The 25,279-nt window shown below is 48.0% G+C and overlaps 1 protein-coding gene across 47 annotated transcripts in view; it reads right to left on the reverse strand.

Annotated features, from left to right (window-relative positions):
* PLEKHA6 (pleckstrin homology domain containing A6) overlaps nt 1-25,279 on the reverse strand; it is a 159,950-nt gene that overhangs the window by 77,879 nt on the left and 56,792 nt on the right. For 4 of the 47 annotated variants that reach the window (XM_078356954.1, XM_078356949.1, XM_078356952.1 and 1 more), the window contains exon 1: nt 10,837-11,093. The exons of the other annotated variants lie outside the window; for them this stretch is intronic. The gene's annotated coding sequence lies outside the window, so the exon portion shown is untranslated. Of the gene's footprint in view, nt 1-10,836; nt 11,094-25,279 lie in introns of those variants that run through there. 47 annotated transcript variants of the gene reach the window in all.

Raw genomic sequence — 25,279 nt, forward strand, 5'->3', positions numbered from 1 at the left:
GTGTCTGCAGAAAGCATGGATGGAAATGAGAGGTTTGAGGGATCACAGAGTGAATGGAGAGCAGAAAGAAAAAGCCTGCAGCACCATGGAAAGCTTATCCAATTTGACCCAAAGAAAGGAGGTCAGGTTTAGGAAAACGGCTATTACCATCGTAACCAGAGAGCCACCCTACCCATTCCTCCAGATCCCTTTTTTTCAACTACCAGCTCCATGGAGAGAGACAGGAAATAATTTAGTGACAAGAGTAGCAAAAAAGATGAAATCTAATGGAGAAAGTCACAACCTAACATATCCTTCTTCCCAAAAAGAAAAATCTCCTGGCTCTAACATTGGTCTGTGATGGGACATTTAACTCCTAAACACTACCTCTGATAGGAAAATACATAGATACAGGAATGTCTAAATGTAAATTTCTCTTGTTGGGAAGTCTCAAGACAAAGACTAATCCTCTTCCCCTTTTAATTTCCCTCTTTCCAATAAGAACTTCTACTGGGTGTAAGGCACTGGGCCTTAGCACATAGCTAGGAAGGACAAGGTCTCTGGCCTGAAGGAACTGACATCAGATGGGGTTTTCTGGGGTTTACCTGCGGTGGAACCGTCTGCTTCCCCAATCCATCAGCGAGGAAAGGAAGGATGGCCGGGAAGCCACCCTGCCTGGATTTGAATCCTGATTCTACTCCATACTAGGAATGGGACTTTGGACAAGTTATTCAGTCTCTCTGTGCCTCACTTTCTTCATTGGCAACATGGGGGTTGGGTAAAAGCTTCTACTTCATAGGATGTACTGTGAGGATTAAGTAACTTAATACACATAAAATGCTTAAAACAGTACCCGTTATGTGTGTGTGGTTATCATCATCTCAACACCCCAGCTCGTGGAACTACCAGAACACAGGAATGGAAATTTGCTTCCTTCTGCATTGCTAACTGTGAGCTGTTTCTTTTCAGGGATCGAAAGGATTTAGGGTTCTTTGCAGGGTCTGATTGCCCCTCGAGGCGGGTGATGGAGAGAACATGGCCTCGTGGTCTAGGACCCCTTTGCTGTCTTCCCCCCTCTCCTCACATCTCTGCTCCTTGACTTGCCTGAACCTCCACACCTTTCTCATGGTTCACAGCTGGCTCTGGTCCCATGGAGCCTGTAGCTGGGAAAGAAGAATCCAGAGGAGTGCTCTTGGCCATTTCTACAAGTAGTCAAACATGTGTCTCTTCTCCTCAGGGGCTCACTTCCATGAAGGGCAGCAGTCAGTCAAAAATGCTTCCATATCCCATAGAGCCTGGCCCAAGCCCCTGCCTTCTCATGTAAAAATAGTTTCATATTCACTAATTCAATCTTAACCTAAGCAAGATGGTGGGCCTCATGAGCCCCAAATGAATGAGAGACAATGGATGGACTTAGTTACATCAGGAAAGACTGAATTTAAAAACAATGATGAGCTTTCCAACAGTGAGACTTTTAGATGTTGACTCCCTAGTGTCAAATGGAACAACCCAATCATTTATGAAAGACTTTACTAAAAGGATAGAGTGGTGCCTGAGGGGAGGGTGAGGGACTGAATGGCCTTCAAGGTCCAGGTTCCAGGTCTTTTCTGTGCATGGGAATGGCAGTGACACACAGCCATGCCCAGGTTCGGTCAGTCAGACTGCCCTGCTCCTTGCTGGCCCTTGCTAGTCCTCATGCCAGGCAGGAGAAGAGCCAATCGAGAGGAGTCAGGGTGTATAAACTCCCCAGGCCCGACTCCTCTAGGCTTAGAGGTCCAAGAAGGGCCAATGTGCAATAGGAAGTACTAACCCCTTTCCAGAAACCAGCTCCATCCCTAGATCCACGGTTACAGCAGAAATAACCATGTTCCTGAAACCTGCTCACTCTTACGGTTCCATGGGGTAGACACCTGATCTCAGCTCAGCCCAGATCTCTCCCAGGGCTGGGAACTGAGATGGAGAGAAAAAAGAGATCAGCCCTTCTCCAGGCAACTCTGTTGGTGATGTGCACAGGAAGGAGCTGCTTTTCCATCTTCTCTTTCCTGTAGACTGACCAGGAAGCTGGAAGGCCTCTCTGCAGTGAGAGAAAAAAACAAGCCAGCACACAGAGAAGGGCAAAGACCACACCTGTGGCATTCAGCTTTTGCTGCTAGTCGGTTCCTGTGGTCCAGCCATTTCTTTTACCTTGAGCTCTGAGAGACACCCCAGTACCCATATAATTAAATCCCCTCTGGACCTTAAGCTGCTTTGAGTAGTCAGTAACTTATAGCTGGAAGTCACAAATCAATCCCAGAAGGGACAAGATGACTTCCGGAGGACCTAAAGTCTCCATCTAGTCTTTGCACACATGGTTGACATGAGGAAGACAAGGAAAGAAAACAGGAGGAAGAAGGGAAAACACTGGGAATTTTGTCTAAAGACAGCAGAAAAGGGTGATGGGAGACGATGACCAGCCTAGAGTCCAGGCCATCTGAGAGGACAGGAAGAAAGAGGAGGGCCAGAGAAAGCAGATGAGCTTCCTACCAGCCAGTACAGAAGAGCTCCTGGGATGTTTAAGAGGGAGCTGGCAACAGAAGTGGGGATTGTCACATAGGTGAGCTACAGTCCATAGGGAAGGTAGGGGAGGACTCAGGGAGCTGACGAAGGACTCAGGAGCTCTGAGCTCAGCCAACAAGCTGACACAGCTCTGAGACATAGTCCCAGAGAACGGACATTATTGAGGGGAGAAAACATCTTGCATTCTTTCTCCTGCACTTTCCAAAGCAAATGTGGGTCTTCTACTGTCTTAGGGCCTCACAACTCTCAGGTTTAGGAGGTTTAACCTGCTTTCCTGCCCAATGCCGGCTGGAGAAGTGTTGCCTTGAGTGAGGTCCTGTCAAGAGGCTTCATCTGCCTCTTCTGGCTGAGCACAGTGGCTCACACCTGTAATCCCAGCACACTGGGAGGCCAAGGCAGGTGGATCATGAGGTCCAGAGATGGAGACCATCCTAGCCAACATGGTGAAACCCCATCTCTACTAAAATCACAAAAATTAGCTGGGCGTGCTGGCGGACGCCTGTAGTCCCAGCCACTCAGGAGGCTGAGGCAGGAGAATCACTTGAACCCAGGAGGCACAGGTTACAGTGAACTGAGATCCTGCCATTGCACTCTAGCCTGTGTGACAGAGTGAGACTCTACCTCCAAAAAATAAAAATAAAAATAAAAATAAAAAAATAATTTAAAAAACCCTGCCCCCTCATGTTTTCTTTAGAAGGGCTACTTCCCTGGCACCAATTCCATGAGCTAATGGACCCTTTAAGAATATTTTTCCCCCATCTGTTCTCTGGCTGGCTGGAGCAGATGTTCCTTGTTCCTATGGAAACTAACCTACCATCCTTCCTAATGGGTGGCTTCCTAGTGAAGCATGGGCCACTCCCCTGCCAGAGCGACCGGCTCTTACACTGCTTGGAGTTCACTGACAGCAGGCTCTTCACCGCAGAGGAACACCATGGATTCTTGTGCCTGAATATTAAGAGTCCAGATCTTGCCTGACCTAGAGATGACCCAGAAATGGCAGCCACCATCTGACACTACTTAGAAGACAGAAGAGGGAGGTTATCTTTGCCATTGCCCAGACCACAGACCAGGGTCCATCTTTCCAATGATGTGTTGAAAGCAGGGTGCGTCTTCAGCAGATTGAGTTAGCACTTCCTTGGCCTGTTTTTTCACATCACTAATGAAGACCAGAGAGACTCCCTAATTGAATTCTCCCTATTTCAAGCTGCTCATCACTCTCAAGCTTATCCAGCACTCATGATCCTTGAGGACAATCCTTCTCTCAAGACAGGTCCCCACTCAAGACAGCACTTCTCCAGTCAGGCAATGGGTGGGGAAGCAGGAAGCACTGTGCATTTCACTGGCTCGATATGGGGGTTGCTTCCCCTGCAGATGATGCATCTCTCACTAAATCCAACTTGACCCCATTTGTTCTTGGCTCTCACAGCCCCCACAGAGCCAGCTGGATTCTTGTAAGCCACAAAGTTGACTGAACTTTAGCTTCCTCTCTTCTGAGCCATTAGCCTACTGGGATCCCAGCAGTCAATGTATAAATAAAAACAAGCCAATAAATGATCCCTATCAGATGTCCAGAAAATACCCCCTTAATCAGAGAAGATGTCAGAGTCAGAGCTCCCTGTGCCCACCCTTGAGCCGTCTTCATTCGTTCTGAAGCGGTATTACCTTGGAAGAAAAGCCTAGCTCTGCAGGCAGGCAGACCTGGATTAGAATGACAGCTCAGCCCACTTAGCTGAAAGTCAATGGACAAGTTACTGGTCCTCTCTAAACCCTAGCTTTCTCCTCTGTAAAATGAGAAGACCAGTTCCCACATTATAAGAATATATGAGGCAATACAGAGCCACAATGCTTTCATAGCATTCCAAGACCTACAAACATCTGAACTGAAAGTTTTGTCCTAACTGGCAGCAGAAGTCAACCTGACTTGAGCATATTTAGCAGCAAACCGTGACCTGAACAGGCATGAGACTGTTTACAGCCTTTATTTATTCCACTCATGTGACTCTTTCAGTCTGGCTGCAGGATATTAATATCTGGAGCATATTATGGGGCTGCTCCAGACCCTACTGATGGTTTTATGTAATAAACAGAGTGTACCCCTTACTTTACCACTCTACAATCCATAGGCCCCCAGGGATTTCAGATAATGAAGTAGAGAGCTATACAAGCTATGTCTGTAGCTCCCCAAAACAGGAGTTTCAGGAGAGTCACCAGAGTTATTTAAGCTAAAGATGCTAACAAAGCCCTTGCCTCATCACCAGCCTGGAGAGTCTCTGGGTTCCTGCAGCCTGGAGTTAGCTCCCGGGAATGCCACGGGGTAGGGGAGAGGATTCAAAGACCAGCCCATCAGCCTACAGCAATCTGCTGCATTTCTACACTGAATAGAGCTGGCGGAGGCAATGTGTTATTTGGGTGGACTTCAGGTATAGACATGTCCACAGAGTCCAAACACGCTTCCCAAGTCCCCACCTCACTGGGCTTCCAACCCTGTCTCCACCCTACCACCACCCCACAGCTTCATCTGTACCAGCTACTACTCCCTAGAGGCATTCCCAGGGGATGAATGACAGAGCCCTGGGGGTCTCTGAGTTTATGAGGAGTTGAAGGAAGGAATTCTAATTGTGAGGGGGATGATGATGATGGGACACTAGGGTGAGAAACAAACACATCAACACACAGCAGAACAGGTTTGGCATGTTTCTCCTGATGCGCTTCATGGCCTCAGGAGGCTTTTCAAATGGGAAACCAGCCCTGGGCAGTCATAGTGAAAAATGTTGGGCAATTCTCGGATCTCTTGGCTCTAGTCATACATTTGAGAGACTCACTGATGATTATTATGGACTCAACCCACTCGAAGGCACAATCATCCAAGTGGACTTCTCGGTTCTGACCCTGGATCTGCTATCTAGAGAATACCCAGCCCCATTCTGCCACCTTCAGCCACGTTTCCAACAGGCATACAACTGCTGGACAATAGACCTGCAGCTCAGAATGAGGTCGTGGATGCTTCTTTTCTTGGAGTGATAAGGTCTACGTCAAATTCTTAGAAAGGCCCTACTGTGTAGCAAATGGAGACCTGAGGCATGCAGAATTAAACCAAGAGGAGGTGGCAATCAAATTCAATTCCCTCCTGTGACAAACGAAGAAGCTGAGGCCCAGAGAGAAGGACCAAGTTGCCCAAGACCTTGAAGCCAGTGAGAGACAAAGCTGGCCCTAGAGTCCAGGCATTGCTTTCCATAATCTCACCATGATAAGGATGGGGACAGCTTCAAAGGTCCCAGAATGTTCTTGTTGGAAAAGCCATGCTGCATGATTAACACCTTCTTCCTTCTGGCTTGAACATCTCAGAAGAGATTCTAATCTCCTAGAATTTAGCTGTGCTCCCTAATGCTGTGTCCCAAACCTATCCAAAGTTAAGACGAGACTCTCCTTGGGGAAAGCCACCCCTGGAGGGGACCAGAGATGGGCTAAGAAAACCGCTGCCTGTCCCCATCGTTCATCTGCCCACCCCCTAGGTGGAGCTATCAATGACCACGGAGGGGTCCACCCTGCAGAAGCTCCCCAAGTGGCAGTTATCTTTAATTTACACTTCTTGGATGCTTTTCCTTCTTTCCCCACTCTGCTAGTTTGAACAGGCCCATGGTATCCATCATCAGTCACAGGTTCAGGCTTTTCTGCATCACTGCTCTTAAGGGCTGTGCTGCTGGGCCGACCCATCACTATCTAGAAACTGTCAGGAAAAGAGAATCTCATGCACCTTGGTCTGGTCTTCCAGATCAGAGCCTAATCTTCCCTGTAGTCATTTTCCCTTTGCCTCTTTGTTCTGAGAAAGCTTGAGAATCTGCCACCTTTCCCCCGAGTTTAACAACCTTCCTAATTTAGGAACCTCAACTGCTTTCCTAGGCTAGGAGGGCTCTTGTTTCAGGACATGAAAATGGGATGAAAAAAATCAGAAAGTTTTCTTGTATAAAGAAACTCCTGGGTATCTGCTTTTAGGAAAAGGGTCCTAGAATTAACCTCAAAAGAAGAGCATCTAGTTTAATTCCTAGGGTAGCTTCAGTCTGAGTTTTTCCTAAAAGCTTTTGCTCGCACAAGTCTGCACACATGTGCACACCAACCATGTGTCTCAGATTCTGGCAGCTGGGACCTGTCTGGGGTTTCCCACATATTTGTTGTAATGCCAGGCCTGAATCCTCAAAAGGTAGAAGACCCAGACACTCCAGTACCTCCAGGAGTCTCCACATTTACAAAAGCTCCAGTCTATATTGTTTTGGGGGTACAGTGGGTGTGGTGAGAGAGTTTCACTGTGTTGCCCAGGCTGGAGTACAGTGGTGCAATCACAGCTCAGGGCAACCTCTGCCTCATGGGCTCAAGAAACTCTCCCACCTTAGCTTCCTGAGTAGCTAAGACTATAGGCATGTGCCACCATGCCTAGCTAATTTTCATATTTTTTGTAGAGCCAAGATTTTGCCATGTTGCCCAGGCTGGTCTTGAACTCCTGAGCTCAAGTGATCCACCCGCCTCAGCCTTCCAAAGTGCTGGGATTATAGGCGTGAGCCACCATGCCAGGTTTAGCCTATATTCTTGAGAGTTTAAGAAGACCCATCATTTGAAAAATTGATACAAGATTTTTAAATGTTCTTTACTTCAACGTCCTAGTTAAAAATATGTTTTCTCCTGGCTGGGCACGGTGGCTCAAGCCTGTAATCCCAGCACTTTGGGAGGCTGAGGCGGGCAGATCATGAGGTCAAGAGATCGAGACCATCCTGATCAACATGGTGAAACCCGGTCTCTACTAAAAATACAAAAATTAGCTGGGCGTGGTGGTGTGTGCCTGTAGTCCCAGCTACTCAGGAGGCTGAGGCAGGAGAATTGCTTGAACCTGGAAGGCGAAGGTTGCAGTGAGCCAAGGTCGCACCACTGCACTCCAGCCTGGCGCCTGGCAACGGAGCAAGACTCTCTCTCTCTCTCTCTCTCTCTATATATATATATACACACACACACACACACATATATATATATATATATATATGTTGTCTCACACTGTCCCCAAAATCCAATCCCCAGCTCTCCTTGGTCTTTTCTAAGGATAGAAGATGACCTCCCTCATTTCCAAAAGATGACGGTGGAAATAAGAATGGGCAAGCCCTAATCCCAAAGACCTGCAGATGATAGAAAATCTGCTATTCCTGCTATTCAGGACAAAGGGGAAGAGGAACTGAGAGTATATTTGTTTCTCCCATCTTACTTTGTGGAAGGTAGACACCTTCCAGGTAGAAACCTTCCACAAGTAAGAATGGAGAAAGACTCAGTGTGCATCAGTTTATCACATTCTAAAGACCTACAGGGAAAGATGATAGTGACAAGATCAGAATTCAGGTTTTCAGGAATCTGCCCCAAAAGTGACCTTATCAGGGAGCGTCTCCTCTGTTTGGAAATGGTCCTGCCTGGAGGCAAAATTTTTGGATTCCATGGACCAACAAAATTTCAAAAAATGAAATTTGAGGAACCACCATAAGGTTGCCAACTTTTAATTTTGCTAAATAAGGACATTTTAAAAGCCTGATTACCATCTACTCTCACCATCAGCTCTGAAAAAGGATAAGCCATAACCTCAGAGTAAATAGTTCTTCACATCTCCTGCCCAGAAGATATCCTTTAAACTCAATACATTTTGCTTTCTGAAAAAAAATTGGTATATTTTCCCTATTTTTGTTATTTCACCTCAGACTGGTGAAAACTCTGTCACAGACTAAAACTTGGGAATCACTGGACCAGATGATGGCTCTCTGTCCCTTTTAACTTAAGCCTAAAAATTAAGAGAAAGATCCTAAGCTTTTGGGATTCAGATCTTTCTGGAAAACCTGAGTGGGGCAGGTGCGGAAGGGAGGGAGAAATCAATACGCATCTACCACCATACTGAAACCTCTTAAATTCTATGAGCCCCTGAATTTTACCATACATTGCCTGTTCAAATAATTCAGGGAGAAGAGAGAGGAAGACAATCTACTCCAAGTCAAGAATTATCTGAGAGATAAAGTAGGTCTCTGGTGCATGGGAGAGAGCATCAAACTGGCAACATAACAGACACAGACCCAGTGATGCCATTTCAGTTGCACAATGAGGAGCCCAGAGAGGACTGGTTCCATACCAGGGAGCAGTTTTCCACTCTGCCTTCCATATCACTGCTTCTTTCTCATTACTCTGATGCAGAAAGGATGGGGGATGAACAGGTAAAGGAAAGTGCACGCATTGCTGGGCAGTGGGGTAGAGGGAAGGGCAGGCAGTACTATGGCACACTGGATTAGGAGTTGGGTCTTGATTCTAATCCTTCCCTCCTGCTGACTAACCATAGCGGCATCTTTTGGTTCCAGCTTCCTCATCTATGTTGTAGCAATATTTTTCCCATCTTCCCTACAGGATTGCAGTTAGACTGAGAGATCCTAGAAGGTGTTGATCCAGTTCTTTTCCATCTCTGTATGCTCTAGATCTAGCACACTGCTTAGGGAAGGAGAAGGCTCAGTAAACACCTGCTAAACTGAGCTAGAATGGGAGTGTGGATATGAAAGTGCACTTGGTCTGAGCTGCAAAGCACTATACGATTGAACAAAAGGCAGAAATTATGACTCTCTGTGGGCCAAAATTATGCACAGCAGCATCTACCAAATACATAAAGATGCTATAAATTCTGTGTGGAAGTAGGTGGTGATATAAATAAAAAAAGTTTAATGCCCATAGTTTCAAAAATAACCAGACTGTACAACCTATTAATTATATTGCCTAATAAATGGCTGTGTGATTGCCTCCTAAATTCAACTGCCCTATATGATTTCTTAGGCTTAAAATGTATTTTTGTTGCACTTCGCCCAGCCTGAATCACCTCTCATACATCTCCCATTATATTCAGAAGTCAGTAGGCAAACAGTGGTTTTCTCACTTATTCTGGATTATATCTACATTGAGAGTTGCGATCTCTTGCCTGACCGCAGCTGTGGAATATATCACAGTTTAGGACTCCCCAATCCCTGTTTTTGTGTCTTTCCATCTACCCCATATTCTTTCTCCAGCTTTCTCCACCAGATTCCTCCTCCAATGCATCTCTCACCACCCCAAATCTGCTTTTCAAAAACCACCTCCAGCCTCTGGCTGCGAACCATTGAGCCTGGGCCACCCACCATTCCTGCAAGATCCTGCCTCACAGCGTGTGCTGCCCACAGCACTGGTGACTGCTGAAATGGCAGCCAGACCAGACTGCCCACCCACCAGCCCCTGCATGAAGCAGGTCTCTGATCTCTGCTCCTTGCCACCAAGAAACACCACACAGACCCTGGGAAGATGGGGCCACATTCAGCCAGCCTTACCCACCCCCTACCAATCACCTGCCCCACCCAAATTTCTGCGTTCAGCAAAATGGCAATTCCTCCTCCCCCTTCTCAAAGGCTTTGGCCGCCATCCTCCCCAATTCTGAGGCACTGGGAAGAAAGTGCTTCTGCCACTTGCCCCTCATAGCTTTGATCCCTTGGGTTGGTTCACGCTAATTTCACACGGAGACCATGCTGGAATCCATATGGATTTCACTTCCCAGCAGACAGCTACAGGGCTTACAGGTAGCTTTATCAGAAATGTTCCAGGACTTAAAGATAACCACGGTAGACAGACACTGGGGACTCCAAAATGGGAGAGGAAAAGATGGGGACAGGGGTTGAAAACCAACGTATTGGGTACTATGTTCACTCTTTGGGTGACCGATTCGACAGGGACCCAAACCTCAGCATCATGCGATATGTTCATGTAACAAACCTGCATGTGTACCCCACCCATGACCATCTAAAATTTAAAAAGAAAGAAGTGGTCTAAGCACCTACAAAATCCAGGGCTTACCCCAGGGGCGTCAGTCCTCTGGATACACACGGGTCTGTACTTACGTCCCTGAATTCTCTCTGCAGCCCCCTACCCCCAAGGGAGGAGGTAGCCACCTTCCAGAAATTAGACACTTTCTTTAACTTTTTGATGAGAGACCCTGAGGAAGATGAACATTTATGCAATATTCTTATTTGCTAGCAGAGAAAGAGGGGATAAATGAAGGAAGAAGAGGTAAAAGATTTATGCCCCAACTGTTAACAGAAGTACCTGCACCACACACACACACACTCACTCTTACGCACACACACTCATTCATATCTGCCTTACTGTGAAGTATTCCTCTTTGCCCAACATGTGTGTTTTTCTCCCGGGTCCTCTCCACCGAAAGTTTGGCTGGACCCAGTTCTTCCTAGCAGAGATCCCCAGGACCCTAGATTTTACCTTCCATGCTGGATGTCAGGACCCAACTGGGAGACGCAGACTGCCGACTGGGAAGGAGTGAAGCAATACTTCTGATCAGAGAAAACTGCCAAGGGTGGCCGATGCTACGCCCATGAGAAGGAAGGAAACAGGGAGAGAGCCCGGGATTCCAGAATTCCTCCAGCCTTCCAGGAAGACTCTGGTGTCAGCTCTCTCCTTGCTTCAGTGCTAACTGAAAACCTAGAGAACGTCTCCCAGTAAAGCTGGCTCTGAAATCTGAAACTGCAGGTTGGCCGAGTCCTATATAAACACACTCACACCCCCAGTTTCTCGGGTCTGGTGGCTTACCCGCCCTCACATTCCCCTCACTCCCCACCCCTCCTGCTCCTTGGAAACATCAGACAGCCCTCTAGCTGCAGCTCCTCCTGTAACCCTAAGCCCAGCCGAGCTGAGCCCAGAGGTGCAGGCATGGGGAGAGAGACCTGCCAGGTACGTCCACGGTCTCTCCCAGCCCCAACGCCTCCAGCAGCTCAAGTCCAGGTGATTAAGTGGCACTCAGGATCCTGGCAATAAGGGCAACAGCCACGTTTGCAGCTTGGGAGCAGAGATTTTTAGACTATTCCTTCATATTAGGAAATATTCTCCTAAGGATCTGATTCCGGATAACTGGGTCTGACATATACAAATTGCTAAATTCACCTTCCTCACCTCTCCCACCCAATTTTCTGCATATCATTATTATTATTATTTTTTTTTTTGAGACGGAGTTTCGCTGTTGTTACCCAGACTGGAGGTCAATGGTGTGATCTCGGCTCACCGCAACTTCTGCCTCCTGGGTTCAAGCAATTCTCCTGCCTCAGCCTCCTGAGTAGCTGGGATTACAGGCATGCACCACCATGCCCAGCTAATTTTTGTATTTTTAGTAGAGACGGGGTTTCACCTTGTTGACCAGGATGGTCTCGATCTCTTGACCTCGTAATCCACCCGCCTCGGCCTTCCAAAGTGCTGGGATTATAGGCGTGAGCCACCACAGCCGGCCCTTCTGCATATCATTCTTGTGGCGCACCCCTGACCCTTACGTTTCCACCCATAATAGAATCAGGCCAGGTGAGACTAGGAAGGGACTGTAGCAATTGTGGTAACAAATGCCTCATTTTGCAGATGAGAGAGCTGAGACCAAGATGATGAAATGGCTTGGCAAAGCCAGGGAGTGACTCCCAGCCTGATTTGGCATCTTGGATGGTAGAAGGGAAACAAGAGGCTTAAAAGCCAGCAGTGGCTCATGCCTGTAATCCCAACACTTTGGGAGGACTGCTTCAGGCTAGAAGTTCAAGGCTCCCCTGAGCTACGATCCTATGATCATGCCATTGCACTCCAGCCTGTGTGACAGAGCAAGACCTTGTCAATTAATCAATCAATCAGTCAAGGTCAGTTGGAACCGTGCTTTAATACAACTAGATACTTACTTGGATTACTGATTGCAAGAAAAAAAATCACTTAACCTTTCTGAGCTCCTATTTCCTCATCTGTAAAATGAGGCTAAGGATCCCACCTGAGTCACAGTAAATACGGTAACGTGTGTACAGCAGCGGGCACGTGGTAGGCACTCAGTAAATGCCCATTGCTCTTCCCACTCTGCTCACCACTCCACATTGCCTCCAGTTACCAGCTGACTCAGGAAGGTCATTCTAAACTGCCTGTGGTATTTACTGTTCCCTCAGGGACTGGTTTCATGTTTCTCATTCACTGTCTTTCTGTCACTCTTTTAACATCCATAGTTTACTTTGTACAGTGCTCAGCATGTAATGCTTCATTTCTGTTAAGGGAAATCTTTCACCTGCAGGCTGATATCATAGACAGATTCACACTGAAGACTCCCTGCAGGTGTCCTCACATCTTAACCTCTAGGTTCCAAGTTTCAGTCCCATGAGCCAAACCACCTACTGAGCATTGTCCTGTGGATAACCAGCCTGCACCTTACACTCAGCATGTCTACAATCAAATTAAGATTGACCACCCACTGACTAATGATTTCATAGTGCAATCACATGCTGCATAAGGTCGTTTCAGTCAATGATGGACCACATATACAAAAGTGATCCCATAAGATTATAACACTGCATTTTACTGTACTTTTTCTTTTCTTTTGAGATGGAATCTCACTCTGTCACCCAGGCTGGAGTGCAGTGATGCAATCTCGGCTCACTGCAACCTCCGCCTCCCGGTTCAAGCAATTCTCCTGCCTCAGACTCCTGAATAGCTGGGATTACAGGCATCTGCCACCACACCTGGCTAATTTTCGTATTTTTAGTAGAGACGGAGTTTCACCATGTTGGTCAGGCTGGTCTTGAACTCCTGACCTCGTAATCTGCCTGCCTCAGCCTCCCAAAGTGCTAGGATCACAGGCGTGAGCCACCGTGTAGGGCCTTACTGCACCTTTTCTATGTTTAGACACACACACACTATTGTGTTACAGTTGCCTACAGTATTCAGTACGGTAGTATGCTGCACAGGTTTAAGCAACAGGCTACACCGTGAAGCCTAGGTGCGTAGCAGGCTCAGCCGTCTAGGTTTGTGTAAGTATGGTGTCATGTTCGCATGACAACAAACTCGCCTAAAAAGGTACTTCTCAGAATGTACCCCGACATTAAGTAATGCGTCACCGTATTGAGCAGGAACCAGCCAAGATACGGTCAATGAAGACAGTATCAAGTTCGTATGATACTTCTTGGACTAACAAATCGTTTCTATTAACAACTGCCAATGTCACTATATTTGCCTAAAGCAGGAGTCAGCAAACTTTCTCTGTAAGGGTTGGATGGGTATTTTTAGCTTCGTAAGTCCCTGTGGTGCTCAGTGGTACCAACACAGTGCAAAAACAGCCACCGTAAGTAAACAAATGAGCAGAAACGAAAAAGCACAGATAAATGAGTGTGGCTACGTCTCAATAAAACTCTAGTCATGGACACTAAAATTTGAATTTCATGTAATTTTCATGTGTCACAAAATATCATTCTCCTTTTGATTCTTTTTTTTTCAGCACCAAATATAAACCCCATTCTTAGCTCAAGAGTCATGCAAAATTAGGTAGTGGCTGGATTTGGCCCATGGGTCACAGTTGGCCAACCCCTGGCTTACAGCGTCTCAGGAAAGACACGGTAGATACTAGTAACAGTGACCATCTCCAAGGAGGGAACTGGGTGTAGATTAGAGATGGATCAAGAGAGGGACTTTCACTGAATACTTTTCTGTGTTGTTTGACTACTATGCCTGCATGGTAAAAAAAAAAAAAAATTATAATAATAAGATATGAAGGGGCTCTCCATCTAAGTTCACTCTTACTTCTGTCAATATCAACATTAACTCTCCCGGTTAACCAGGCTTATAACTGCCAGGTCAACTTTGACTCTCCTATCTCAGTCTCTCCTCCCAACAGCAGTCAGGTCTGAAATCCACTGGGCCAGTTCACCAAAGCACCTCAGCCTCTGGCTGGCCATCTATAACTCCCTCCCCTTCCCTACTCCTGCTACTGTCTTTACCACTCTGTTATTTACACACAACCTTACCCTCAACTGACTTTTTACTCCAAAAAAAGTCTTTCCAAAAGAGAGACTGAAGCTCTTTAAGGATTGGACTATCTATCCCAATTCCTTGCCTTCCCTCTCAGCTCCTATCCAGTGCCTTGTGCATGGCAGGCATGCAATAAATAGTTGCTTGATTGTCAAACGCTCATCCTACTAGAGACGATTAGAAACACAGAGCAAAGACTCACCTACAATAAAAGCTCATTCTGCTAGAGACGATTAGAAACACAGAGCAAAGACTCACCTACAATAAAAGCTGGTTCTGAGACATGCAGCAGGGCAAGAGTGCACAAAAACTCAAAGACTTTGGGGGGAACATCATAGTAAAGGACACTTAGGGAGGAAAAGAGGCTCTGCTTTGGAGAAGGAAGTCAGGAAGAAGGCCTCCGGTGGTGGTACGGTTTGGGGGAGGAACTTGCCCTAATTCCAATCTCTAGAGCATTAGCACACAGTATAGGGAAACCCCTTATCCTCAGCTGGGAAATTTTGGTGATCCCAGAATGAGAGGCTCCCACATTTTGGAGGGATCTCAGCATCAAGCAGTCTGCCCTCCCACCTGGTGTAGGAAGAGGCCTCTGCAACAACTATGAAAGATGACTATCCCTGGGCCGCTCACACTCTTGGGGGACAGCACACTCGCTACTTCGGAAGGTAGCCTGCTCCACTGTTGAAGAGTGCTGATAGAAAGTCCTGCTTCTACTCATTGTTTCTACTCCAGAACTAAGCAGATTAGGGCTTCTTGAGTGTGTAACAAAAATACGAATGATAACTGCCAAATATAATACAGTTTTCAATACTTCTTCCTTCTAAGACGTTCAAAGGGTTTTTAAACACCCAAAATCATCAACTCTTTGGAACTGAAAGTCCCTTGCACAAAAATGTTTATTGAAGGAAACTGAATATAGTTCCTTTTCCTACTTCCCAACATGAAAGCCCTAAGGTTACACCCTAAAGGGAATCATTTTATTTCTTTAGAGGAGGAAACATCACAATCACCCATGGCCACATGGGCGCTAAATCCTTAAACTCAGAAAATGCATCCTAAGATCTAAACTGAACCCCTCGAGCCAAAGTGTTTCCTCTGGTCTCAGCCCACTTCTTACCCTTCCTACTGCAGGCATTAAGTTGGTGCTACACAACAAAACGCTAGTGCCTAACGCTTGAGCCAGGGCTGGATAGGTAATTTATACATATTGTCTCATTGAATTCCCACAGGAACTCTGGAGATGGGTGGTGGTATTCCCATCTTACAGCACAAGCAACTCATGGTTAGAAAGGTTAGCTAACTTGCCCAGCACCACACAGCTAACCAGTGACACAGACAAAATTCAGTTACGTCGGCTCAGCTTCAAAACTCGGTCTTTCCCCTACAGTCCCAGGTTTCCATGATAGCCCATCATCTCTGCCGACCTCACTCTGTCCCTGAAATGTGCAGAAACGCTTATTTCCATCATTTCCATCAGAAGCATGGGAGAGATAAACAGCACACGCAATCCTATAGTCCCTTTCCAGATTCCACCCCCTGGAGGTGTTCAGGCCTTCCTGGGATGGAGGAAACAAGAGCAAAGACCGTTCAAAGCATCCCAGAAACACTCAAGGGCAGAGTGGCACCTTTCTGGCTCACAAGCAGCACACAGGCCTGTGCTTTCCTACAACCTGCCCTTGCTCAGGCCTGGCTCCAGGCCTTACCACAGGGCTGGGGTGCTCAGGAGTCTATGAAGCATGGCATTGTTTGGGCGGCACAAACACATTTACCTGGGTCCTGGCACCTTTTCTCTGCAGCTCTGCTTTTGGAAATATTTGGCTGGCTCACCCAGGTGAGGACCACAAGGCCTCTTTGCCCATGACCCAACAATCCCGGTTCTGCAGAGATGGGCTAGAGTGTGCTGGGGCAGGCACAGAAGAATCACAAACGCCAGAGTGCAGCTGCTTCCCAAGTCATTGGCAGAAATCACTTTGCTTCCAGTGCACTCCCCAAGAAGCTCCGGAGCATCTGCACCAAGGCCCTTAGCCCACTTCCTTTCCTTTTTTTTTTTTTTTTGACAGAGCCTCACTCTGTCGCCCAGGCTGGGCTTCCCAGGTTCAAGCAATTCTCCTGCCTCAGCCTCCTGAGTAGCTGGGATTACAGGTGTGCACCATCATGCCCAGCTGATTTTTGTATTTTTAGTAGAGCCAGGGTTTCACCATGTTGGTCAGGCTGGTCTTGAACTCCTGACCTCATGATCCACCCACCTTCTCCTCCCAAAGTGCTGGGATAACAGGTATGAGCCACCGTGCCCTGTCTCTCCTATTTTCTTTCTTTCTTTCTTTTTCTTTTTCTTTCTTTCTTTCCTTTCTTTTTCTTTCCTTTCTTTCTTCCCTTTCTTTTTCTCTCCCTTTCTCCCTTTCTTTTTCTCTTTCTTACTTCTTTATGTCCTTTTTTAAAATCTCCCTTCCTCCTTTCTTTCTCCCTCTCTCCCTCCCCCACTTCCTTCCTTACTTTTTCTTCCTTTCTTAAGAAAGTTGCCTTATGTTACCCAGGCCAGTCTTGAACTCCTGGCCTAAAACGTTCCTCCACCTCAGCTTATCAAAGCACTGAGATTACAAGTGTGAGCCACTTTGCCCAGCCCTTAGCCCATTTCCAAAGCTCAGCTCCAAATCCCAGGATGTCCAGTTGGAGTTCACCATCTTCCTGACGCACTCCACACAGCAGTCAGGCCTCCCCACGTGGCTCATCTTTTCAACCTAACATACAGGGTGCTGGAAAGACACCCAGTTGTCCTCCACTCCAGGATGTCTGCCTCCAGAAACATGCACATTCCTGGGCTCAGCTGGCCTCATGACTCCCTGGACATAGGGATGACCTCTCCATTTCTCAAGAACACAAACCACAGCCAGGAGTTCAGAGCTCACACAAGACGTTACTACTGAAGACAGAATCAGACCTGGAGGCTACTGCTTCTTTTCCCAGTCCTGGGGAGAAAACGCTCTCTTGGCAGTCTATATTCCAGATTAGCCCATGGAAATCACATGATGCTCCACCTCCATTCCCCCATCCTCAGGTGGCTGTCCCGGAGAGCTTCACCTGACATTCACAGCTACCCATTTTTCTATCTGTCATCTCCCTGGGAGACATGGTCATTAGCAGAGAGCACCATGTAGGTGTCTAATTAAGCAAGCAGCAGCAAACGCAGAAACCCGTCCAAGCCACGCCACAGAGCATCCACCAGGGGATCCTCTTACAGGCAGCTCCCTCCCCTGAGCTTCCTGGAAAGGTCTCTATTGTTTGCCTAGAACACAGAAAAGTGCCCGATTCTGCCCTCCTACTTATCTGCTGGCACAGACTTCCCGGCCTCTGCACAACCCCAGGGGGTATTATTCCCATAGAGCACAATATGCATGGTGCCCCCAGAATTGTGGGACACAGCAGCACTGGTGGGTGGGAAAGTGAGGGTCCCCAGATGGGGAGGGACAAGGTCTTCTGAGGGATGCCCTCTTACCTGGCTTCTTTAGGAGTCCCACAGCCATATCCTGCCATCCTAGCATTTTGGGATTAGGGCACAGGAAGAAAGAGATTGATAAGAAGATGGCAGAGGCAGAGGTGGGCAGAGTGAGTGGCTCAGCCACTCCCCTCACCTGTGTCTCGGTCTTGTTGTCTGCACTGTAGCTCACCTGTTCCTGTTTCACCCTTTAAATGGAATGTTCCACTCGCCCTGTGAGCCCAGGGGAGAAATAAATTCCCTGTTCAAGAAAAGCTTTCTTCTTTAGAGACCGAGGTCTTTGGAATTCCATCCAATACTCTTTCAGATGACAATGGAGTGACTGGCCAACAGCAAATGCAGAGAAGGACCTTGGAAGGACAAGACTGACCCTAACTGGGCACCACTCCCCCTGGCCTGGGGATGGTCTAACCAAGGAGACTGGAGGGGAACAGACAGACACCTGCTGCCTCTGTAGCTCCTGGCAGACCTCACTCTCAGGTGTCAGACGGGTACCCCAACCAAGCTGGAGTGAAAATAGCAGAACCAGCCGGGCACAGTGGCTCATGCCTGTAATCCCAGCACTTTGGGAGGCTGAGGCGGATGGATCACGAGGTCAGAAGTTCAAGACCAGCCTGGCCAAGATGGTGAAACTCCATCTCTTAAAAAAAAAAGAAAGAAAGAAAATAGGAGAACTCTCCTTAACTTCTTCTCCTGTGCCCTTCCCTGAATCAAGCTTGTTTTTCTTCTAGGTCCTTATCTCCCTGCCTCAGAGACCTTTATCCACCTCATCTCTTACCTCCACAATGGCACAGGGCAGTAGAGATGCCGGTATGGAAGCCAGCAAGCTTTTCACAGGGACAGCATGTATGCCGGTATTGGGGAGGAGGGAATAGTACCTCAGGGACAGGTCCAGGGGTTCTCATTCCACGGGGGCTTCAACTGCTCTAAACCCAGCCCCTAGAGGTATCAACACAGGCCTCAGTGCCCTCACGTGCCCCAGAGCTCTGCCAGCTTGGCTCAGAACCCCGACCCACACTCTTGCTCCACACCAAAATATGTGGGTTCTCTCTGGCAGAAATAGGAGAACCACAGCCCTGTCCAGCAGTTTTCTGACTCCCGTGAGATGAACTGGACTTTGATTACAGCAGGACTGATTTAGGTTAGATACCAAGAAGCACTTGAAATGGGTGATAAGAGGACATTTAGGACTCTGTCCTTGGGCTTTAAAATTAAAGCCAATTTCCCCTCCATTGACTACAGCTTAATAGCTGTTTTCATCATGTGACTCTCCTCAGAAATCCTCAGGGGTCATCCCTCCCCTGCCTGCTACAGAAGGGTCTAACTCCAGGGCTTGGCATCCAGGGCCCATGGCAGCATGTCCCCACTCATCTTTCAAACGTCATCTTCTACGGCTCCATGTGGAAGTTTTCCAGTTCAACCTGACTGAGTTTTGCAATATTTCCCGAAAGACCTTAGGCATTCCTGCTCTGGCTGTGTCTTTCCCCTTCCCTTTCCCCAGATGCCTGTTAAATCCAAATCTCCCAGGAGAAGGAAGATGGACACCATGGTAAGGCTGAGCTCAAATGCCACCTCTTCCAGAAAGCCTTGGCTAAGCACCCCCAGCCCACAGATAACCCCCTCCACCGTGAAGCTGTAGGCATAGGTTAGCCAGTTATTCCCTAGAAATGTCCTGAGCATGACAGTGCTAGAGACTGAACAGAGAGGTGGGCCCTGCCCTCAAGGAAACCCTAACCTGGAGAGTGGATACTGACAAAGGCAAACTAGCAAAACCATCCTCCCATCAGAGGCAGCCTGGAATAAGGACAGCGTTGAGTGGGGAGCCGGGGAGGCCCCAGGGGAGGCCGCGGCATGGAGACACAGCACGAGAGGAGGAGTCTGGGCGTGCCAGAGGGAGTCACAGGAAGGAGATGGGAGATAGCTGGGGTCCCTGGACTAGGTCAAGGCACGTGTTGGGAAATAACAATAATTCTAGAAGCATTTACTCTGTGTTTACTATGGACACTGTGGGAATGCTTCCTATTTATGAGCTTGATTATTCCTCATAACCAAATGAAGCTGGACGGGTATTTGGGGACCAGACTGTGGAGTCTCAGGATACACATAATGCAATGCGTGAAGTGGCTCCCGCTCAATAAATATTTTTCATTGATCAATGGATAAATGGTCTTTGAAGGCTCACTCCCAGTGGGAGGAAGCTAGACTTTTTCAGGAGCAACTAAAGCTCTGAAAAATATTTTTCTAACTTTTTAAACTATTAAAAGAAACACCGGGACTGATGAGGGGAGGAGAGGCCCTGGTTGGGTAAGAACCTGGCTTTCTCGATACAGGATGTGGAGAGTGGGTGTCAGAGCACTCCCTGTGCCCACAAGAAACCCAAGTAGGCTCAGGGAGACAGCTGCTGGGAAAGACAGCTGCAGGCCGCTCAGAATAGGGACATGGGAGAAATGCTTTCAATGGGTGAGTCCAGGGGTACCCAACCCCTTGTTCCCAGCACCAGTGCAGGATATGCAGGGGTAAGTTTTGCTCAGCACCACCCAGAGCTGGCAGAGCCTCTGGAGCTGAGCTTGCCCCGCCTCCCCCACTCACTGGCACACTGACTTAGCTAACTTATTCCACAGAGATGGAGGTCCTTCTAAAAGCTCACAGTTTCCCTCGGTTTCCATCTTTTCTGGCCTCCCAGTCTTTGATTTAACTTTTATCTGGCCGACTGGAATGTAAGCCCATTCCCCACTGGAGAACTCAAGACAGATATCAAACGTACCTATTTAAACCCATTTCCTACTAGGGAATCAACAGAGATATCAGCTCATTCCTCTTTCCTTTGGCCTCAAGTTAGGATATCCCAGGGTGGGCCTCAATCAACCCTACTGTATTTCGCCAGGGGCAACTGGGGCTGAAGAACAGAGGAGTCAGATGACAAACAGCAGACAGGTAAAGTGGCCTCCTCCTTAAACGTCTCCAAGGCTAATCACATAATCTACCGCACCATCTGCAGCAGAGATAACTAGAACTGGATGTCTGGAGGTGCCTTCCAGTCTCCTACAGCCTGGACCAAGTCACCGAGCATCTCTCGGCCTCTTTTCCCCATCTGTAGAATGAAATGGAACCTACGCTTACCAAATTCAGCTCTTCTGAGCATAAAATAACTTGGTAAATATAAAAATGTCTCAAAAAGTTAAGCATAGGGTACTACTGATAGAATACCAGTCCAGGCCTAAACAGGCCCCCAGGCACAGCAAGCAGCCCTGAGCCCTGTGTCCTAGCTCCAGGCAGGGGCTCCAGCTTACAAGGCCTTTCCTGATTTCACTCTGGAAAAGGATAAGATAACAACCAGTGATGTGCCGGCAGCCAGGCCTCTTCTGAAAGTTTATCAGCAGCATCTGCCCAACCAGGAATGCAAGCCTGGCCCCACCTGTAGCCTTCGCCTCCTCAACCAGCTCTGAGGGTCTGGGCCTGTTTTCTTTAGAATCTCACATCTGAAAACAGGAGGCACCTTCTGATCCATCTCAGAGCCCCACCAACACTCACGGCACTCCCGGCTAGAGCTCCACCCACCTTTGAACACAGGCCACACAGAGGAAATCTGCCATTTCTTTTCCTCAGAAGTTTTTCTCTCACTACCCTGTCTTTCAAACTGTGGCTTTGGAGTCATCAGCGGGTTGGGAGCCCAAACTAGTAAAACATAATCCAAACTGGCACATAGGAGAAATGCATTTTTAAAAATTTGATGAAACAGAATAGAACATAGTGTATACTGCACTTGGTAAGAATAAGTATTATTTTGGGATCCTTTTGTTAAAACACACACACACACACAGTATCAGAATCTTGACTCAGCCATTTAGTCTTTCCATGCTTCCATTTCTTCAATTTAAAATGAGGATGATAACAGTATCCACCTCATATCGCTGTTGTGAGGACTGTGTTTGTTAATATTCGTGGAGCATTTGGAAAAGTACTTGACACAGGCGCTATATAAAAGTGTTATTTCATACACTTATACACACAGGGGTGCATGTGGGGGTACACCTGCGTGCATGGGTATCTTTGCTTACAAGGTAAATATCCTTCTTTAGCATGGGGGAAAAGCTGAAAGTCGCTATGTGGGAGAAGCTAAGAAGTGTTTCTCCAAAGACAATATGTTCTTAGAGTCCAATTCCCAGTGCTTAGGAGATTTCACAGGTGTCTGTCCTGGCTTTAGAGAAGGAGACAGAGGTGACTGGAGGAGCAGTGACTGGACAGAGCAGGTAGAGGATCCCTGAGCACAGGGTCAAGTGCTTCAAATTGACTCAGTTACAATTCAGCGGGGTCGGTACTACTATTACCCCTGCTGTGCAAGTGAGGAAGCTGAACCACAGAGAGGTTAAGTTGCCATACGGCTAAAAAGTAGAAGGACCGGGTGCAGTGGCTCCTGCTTGTAATCCCAGCACTTTGGGAGGCTGAGGTGGGCAGATCACGAGGTCAGGAGTTCGAGACTAGCCTTGCCAACATGGTGAAACCCCATCTCTACTAAAAATACAAAAATTAGCTGGGTGTGGTGGTGCACGCCTGTAGTCCCAGCTACTCCGGAGCCTGAGGCAAGAGAGGTGCTTAAACCCGGGAGGCAGAGGTTGCAGTGAGCTGAGATGGCTCCACTGCACTGCATCCTGGGTGACAGAGAAAGACACCATCTCAAAAAGAAGAAGAAGAAGAAGAAGTAGTAGAAGTAGTAGTAGCAGGGTCGGGATTTGAACTCTGCCTCCCAAGTCTGGACTTGGAACCTCTGGACTACAACGTCTGTTTCACCTTGCAGCCAACTTTTCGCATAGAAGGGGAAGGCTGGCCCTACGAAGTCTTGGCCACTGAGAAGCTGGCCTTGTCAATGAGAGGGGTGGCTTCATAGGGGTGGCCTCGTAGGCACTCGCTTTAAATCCAAGCAATTTAATTTTCAAGTGGCTCTCATTCAGGAAACAATACCTCCAGGTTCCCACTATAAAGTCTAGAGCTTTCTACTACAATAGCTCGCGATAATAAACTTGGTTACCAGGACTCATAACCATATAATGCATTAAGTACTTGATTAATTTGAACAGTATAAACCTGACTAGATGATATTACATCTCTCCCACACCCTCCAGACATTTTGGGAGAGGAAGAGTCTGGTTTTACAGGCCTGAGAGACCCGTGGCTCGCCAGAGGCCACCCTATGAGTGAGCCTGCAGTGAGGAGAGGGAAAGTTTCTGGTCCGGTCAGTGGGAGAACAGAAAGTCAGGTGATCTGTCTCCAGGCTCCCGTGGTCCCTAGCTCTCCCAGTCTGCCCTTGCTTCCTTCCCATCTTGACAACCATGCAAAGTCCCCCCAAAACAAGGTGCTCGGTTCATCTCTAGAACTGACACCGTGCCACATCAACGCAGTGGATACTTCTGGTGGGAAGGAAAGAGGAGACAGAAGACAGGAGTGGGCTGTAACTGTGGATTCACTCTCCTTTCCCTGCGAGGCGCCCACAGTCCTTTCCTGTGCTACGGAACATTTCATAACACAGGACGCAGGAGGAGGAGCAGGCTGTCAGCCTCCAAACTTTCCAGTGTCCTATTCGCTGTCCTTACAAATGAGAGCTGGCTAACTATCTCCTCACACTCGTCACAACCCATGACTTTTCATATCTTTTCATTCTGTGGTAAGCTCCAAACAAAATTTTTTTTAAAATAACTGAGGAAATTGAGATCAGGAGACATTAAGAGACTTGCTCGTTGTCACAACTGTGTGAACGTAAGTGAGGGAGGGTCCCGTTAAGGCAGGCTTCTTTCAGAGCCAGTAGGCACGTCTAGTCCCCATACATCGCCTGACCCCACCCAACAGGAGTGACCCTCCCTCCTGTGCACTTTGTCTGTAAGTCAGACGCAGGTATTTCTGAGTCACGCCTGTCGCCCTGCACTGCAATCATTTGTTTACATGTCTGTCTCCCCCACAGCACTCTGAGTTCCTTGAGGGTAGTGGCCGTGTCTTACTCATCTTTGCATTCCTGGTATCTGGCATATAAACATTTCTCAATAAATATTTGGGGAAGAAAGCAAGGAAAGGGAGGGCAGAAGGGAAACATAAAGAGGGAGGAAAGAGAGAAGGGAGAAAGGGACAGGGCAGGCAGGGAAGAGGAGGGAGGGAAGAAAACGGTGAGCGGGTACCAGGAGCTCATGGTCACCTCAAGCCAGTGCAGCTGAATCATGGCACATCACCTGCTGCGGGTCTAATTCTAAATGGGACAAGTGGAGCAGGCTGTCCGGGATGTCAATAGAGAGCACGACTAGCAGAGTGGCCTTTCAGCCACCAAGGGGCCAGGAAGCCACAGGACTTAAGGCACTGCTGCCCCATGTCCATATTCTCTTCTTTCCCACTGCAAAGGAAGGGAACAAAGGACCGGCTGCCTCTTTCCTGGAAGAATGCTATGCTCCACCTGCCTTCATGCCTCCATGCCCACCCATTCAGTGGAGGCTCGGTGCTGTCTTGGGTGATGGAGGCAGATTTAGGAGGATGGCAGCGTGCAATGTACACTGGGTAGACGCCTCCACTTGACTCCCAACCCCTGAAATGGGGTGAGCATGCGGGGTGCTTCTCAGGTGGGGAGCCGGTGCCAGCAGTGCCCTGAAGGAGCCATGCCCTCCCCAGGAGTCTGTGGGTGGGAGGGAGGAGTGGCTTCTACAGGAAGGGGCTCTGAGCAGGCTTGGTGCCTGCATGACTCAGGGAAACAACTAGAAACCATAACTTGGCAACTTAGCTTCTCTCTGGAATTTCCCTGGGGCAGAGACATAGGGAGACTTTCTGGTCAGCCCTATTTATACTGAGCCCCTGTGGGGCCCCATGGCTCCTCCTTCTTTTCTGGAAAGTGCTGGGTCCCCTATCTCTCCCCACATGGCTATTATTCATGCATCAACTGCCCCCTCCACATGCTCCGTGGATGCCTCCTGTATGCACAGCACAGGGGCTGGCCGGCGGCACTCTCAGAGCTGCATCTCCAGAGTATGTGTGTGTAAGATGAGGAGGGGGGCAGAGGGGTTCTTAGCTTTCCCCCAAAAACCCAGAATAATGCCATTACATTCTGCAAAGCCTGCCTGATCTTTTTTGAAAAACACGTTCTCAAGCCAAGCCTGGTGCATGCCAGGCAGCCAGGCACCTGGAAATGAAGCAGGAGGCTATTTCCAAGGGAGCTTGTGGCTTCTTCTTTGAGCCAAAGAAGGGGGCGGATGGTGAAGCAGGAGGTCCATGCTCAATCACACTCAGCTCTTTAAATGGAGAAGGCTGCTGTTTCCGGTCGGAATATGGAATAGCGTTACCCAGAGGCCATGGCTGCCCACAGGATGGTAGGGGGAGTCAAGCAACACCGTCAGAACAGTCCACTACATGAAGCACCACTTAGGGGAAGCC

Source organism: Callithrix jacchus, chromosome 19 (genome assembly GCF_049354715.1).
Source record: "Callithrix jacchus isolate 240 chromosome 19, calJac240_pri, whole genome shotgun sequence".
NCBI lineage: Eukaryota > Metazoa > Chordata > Mammalia > Primates > Cebidae > Callithrix > Callithrix jacchus.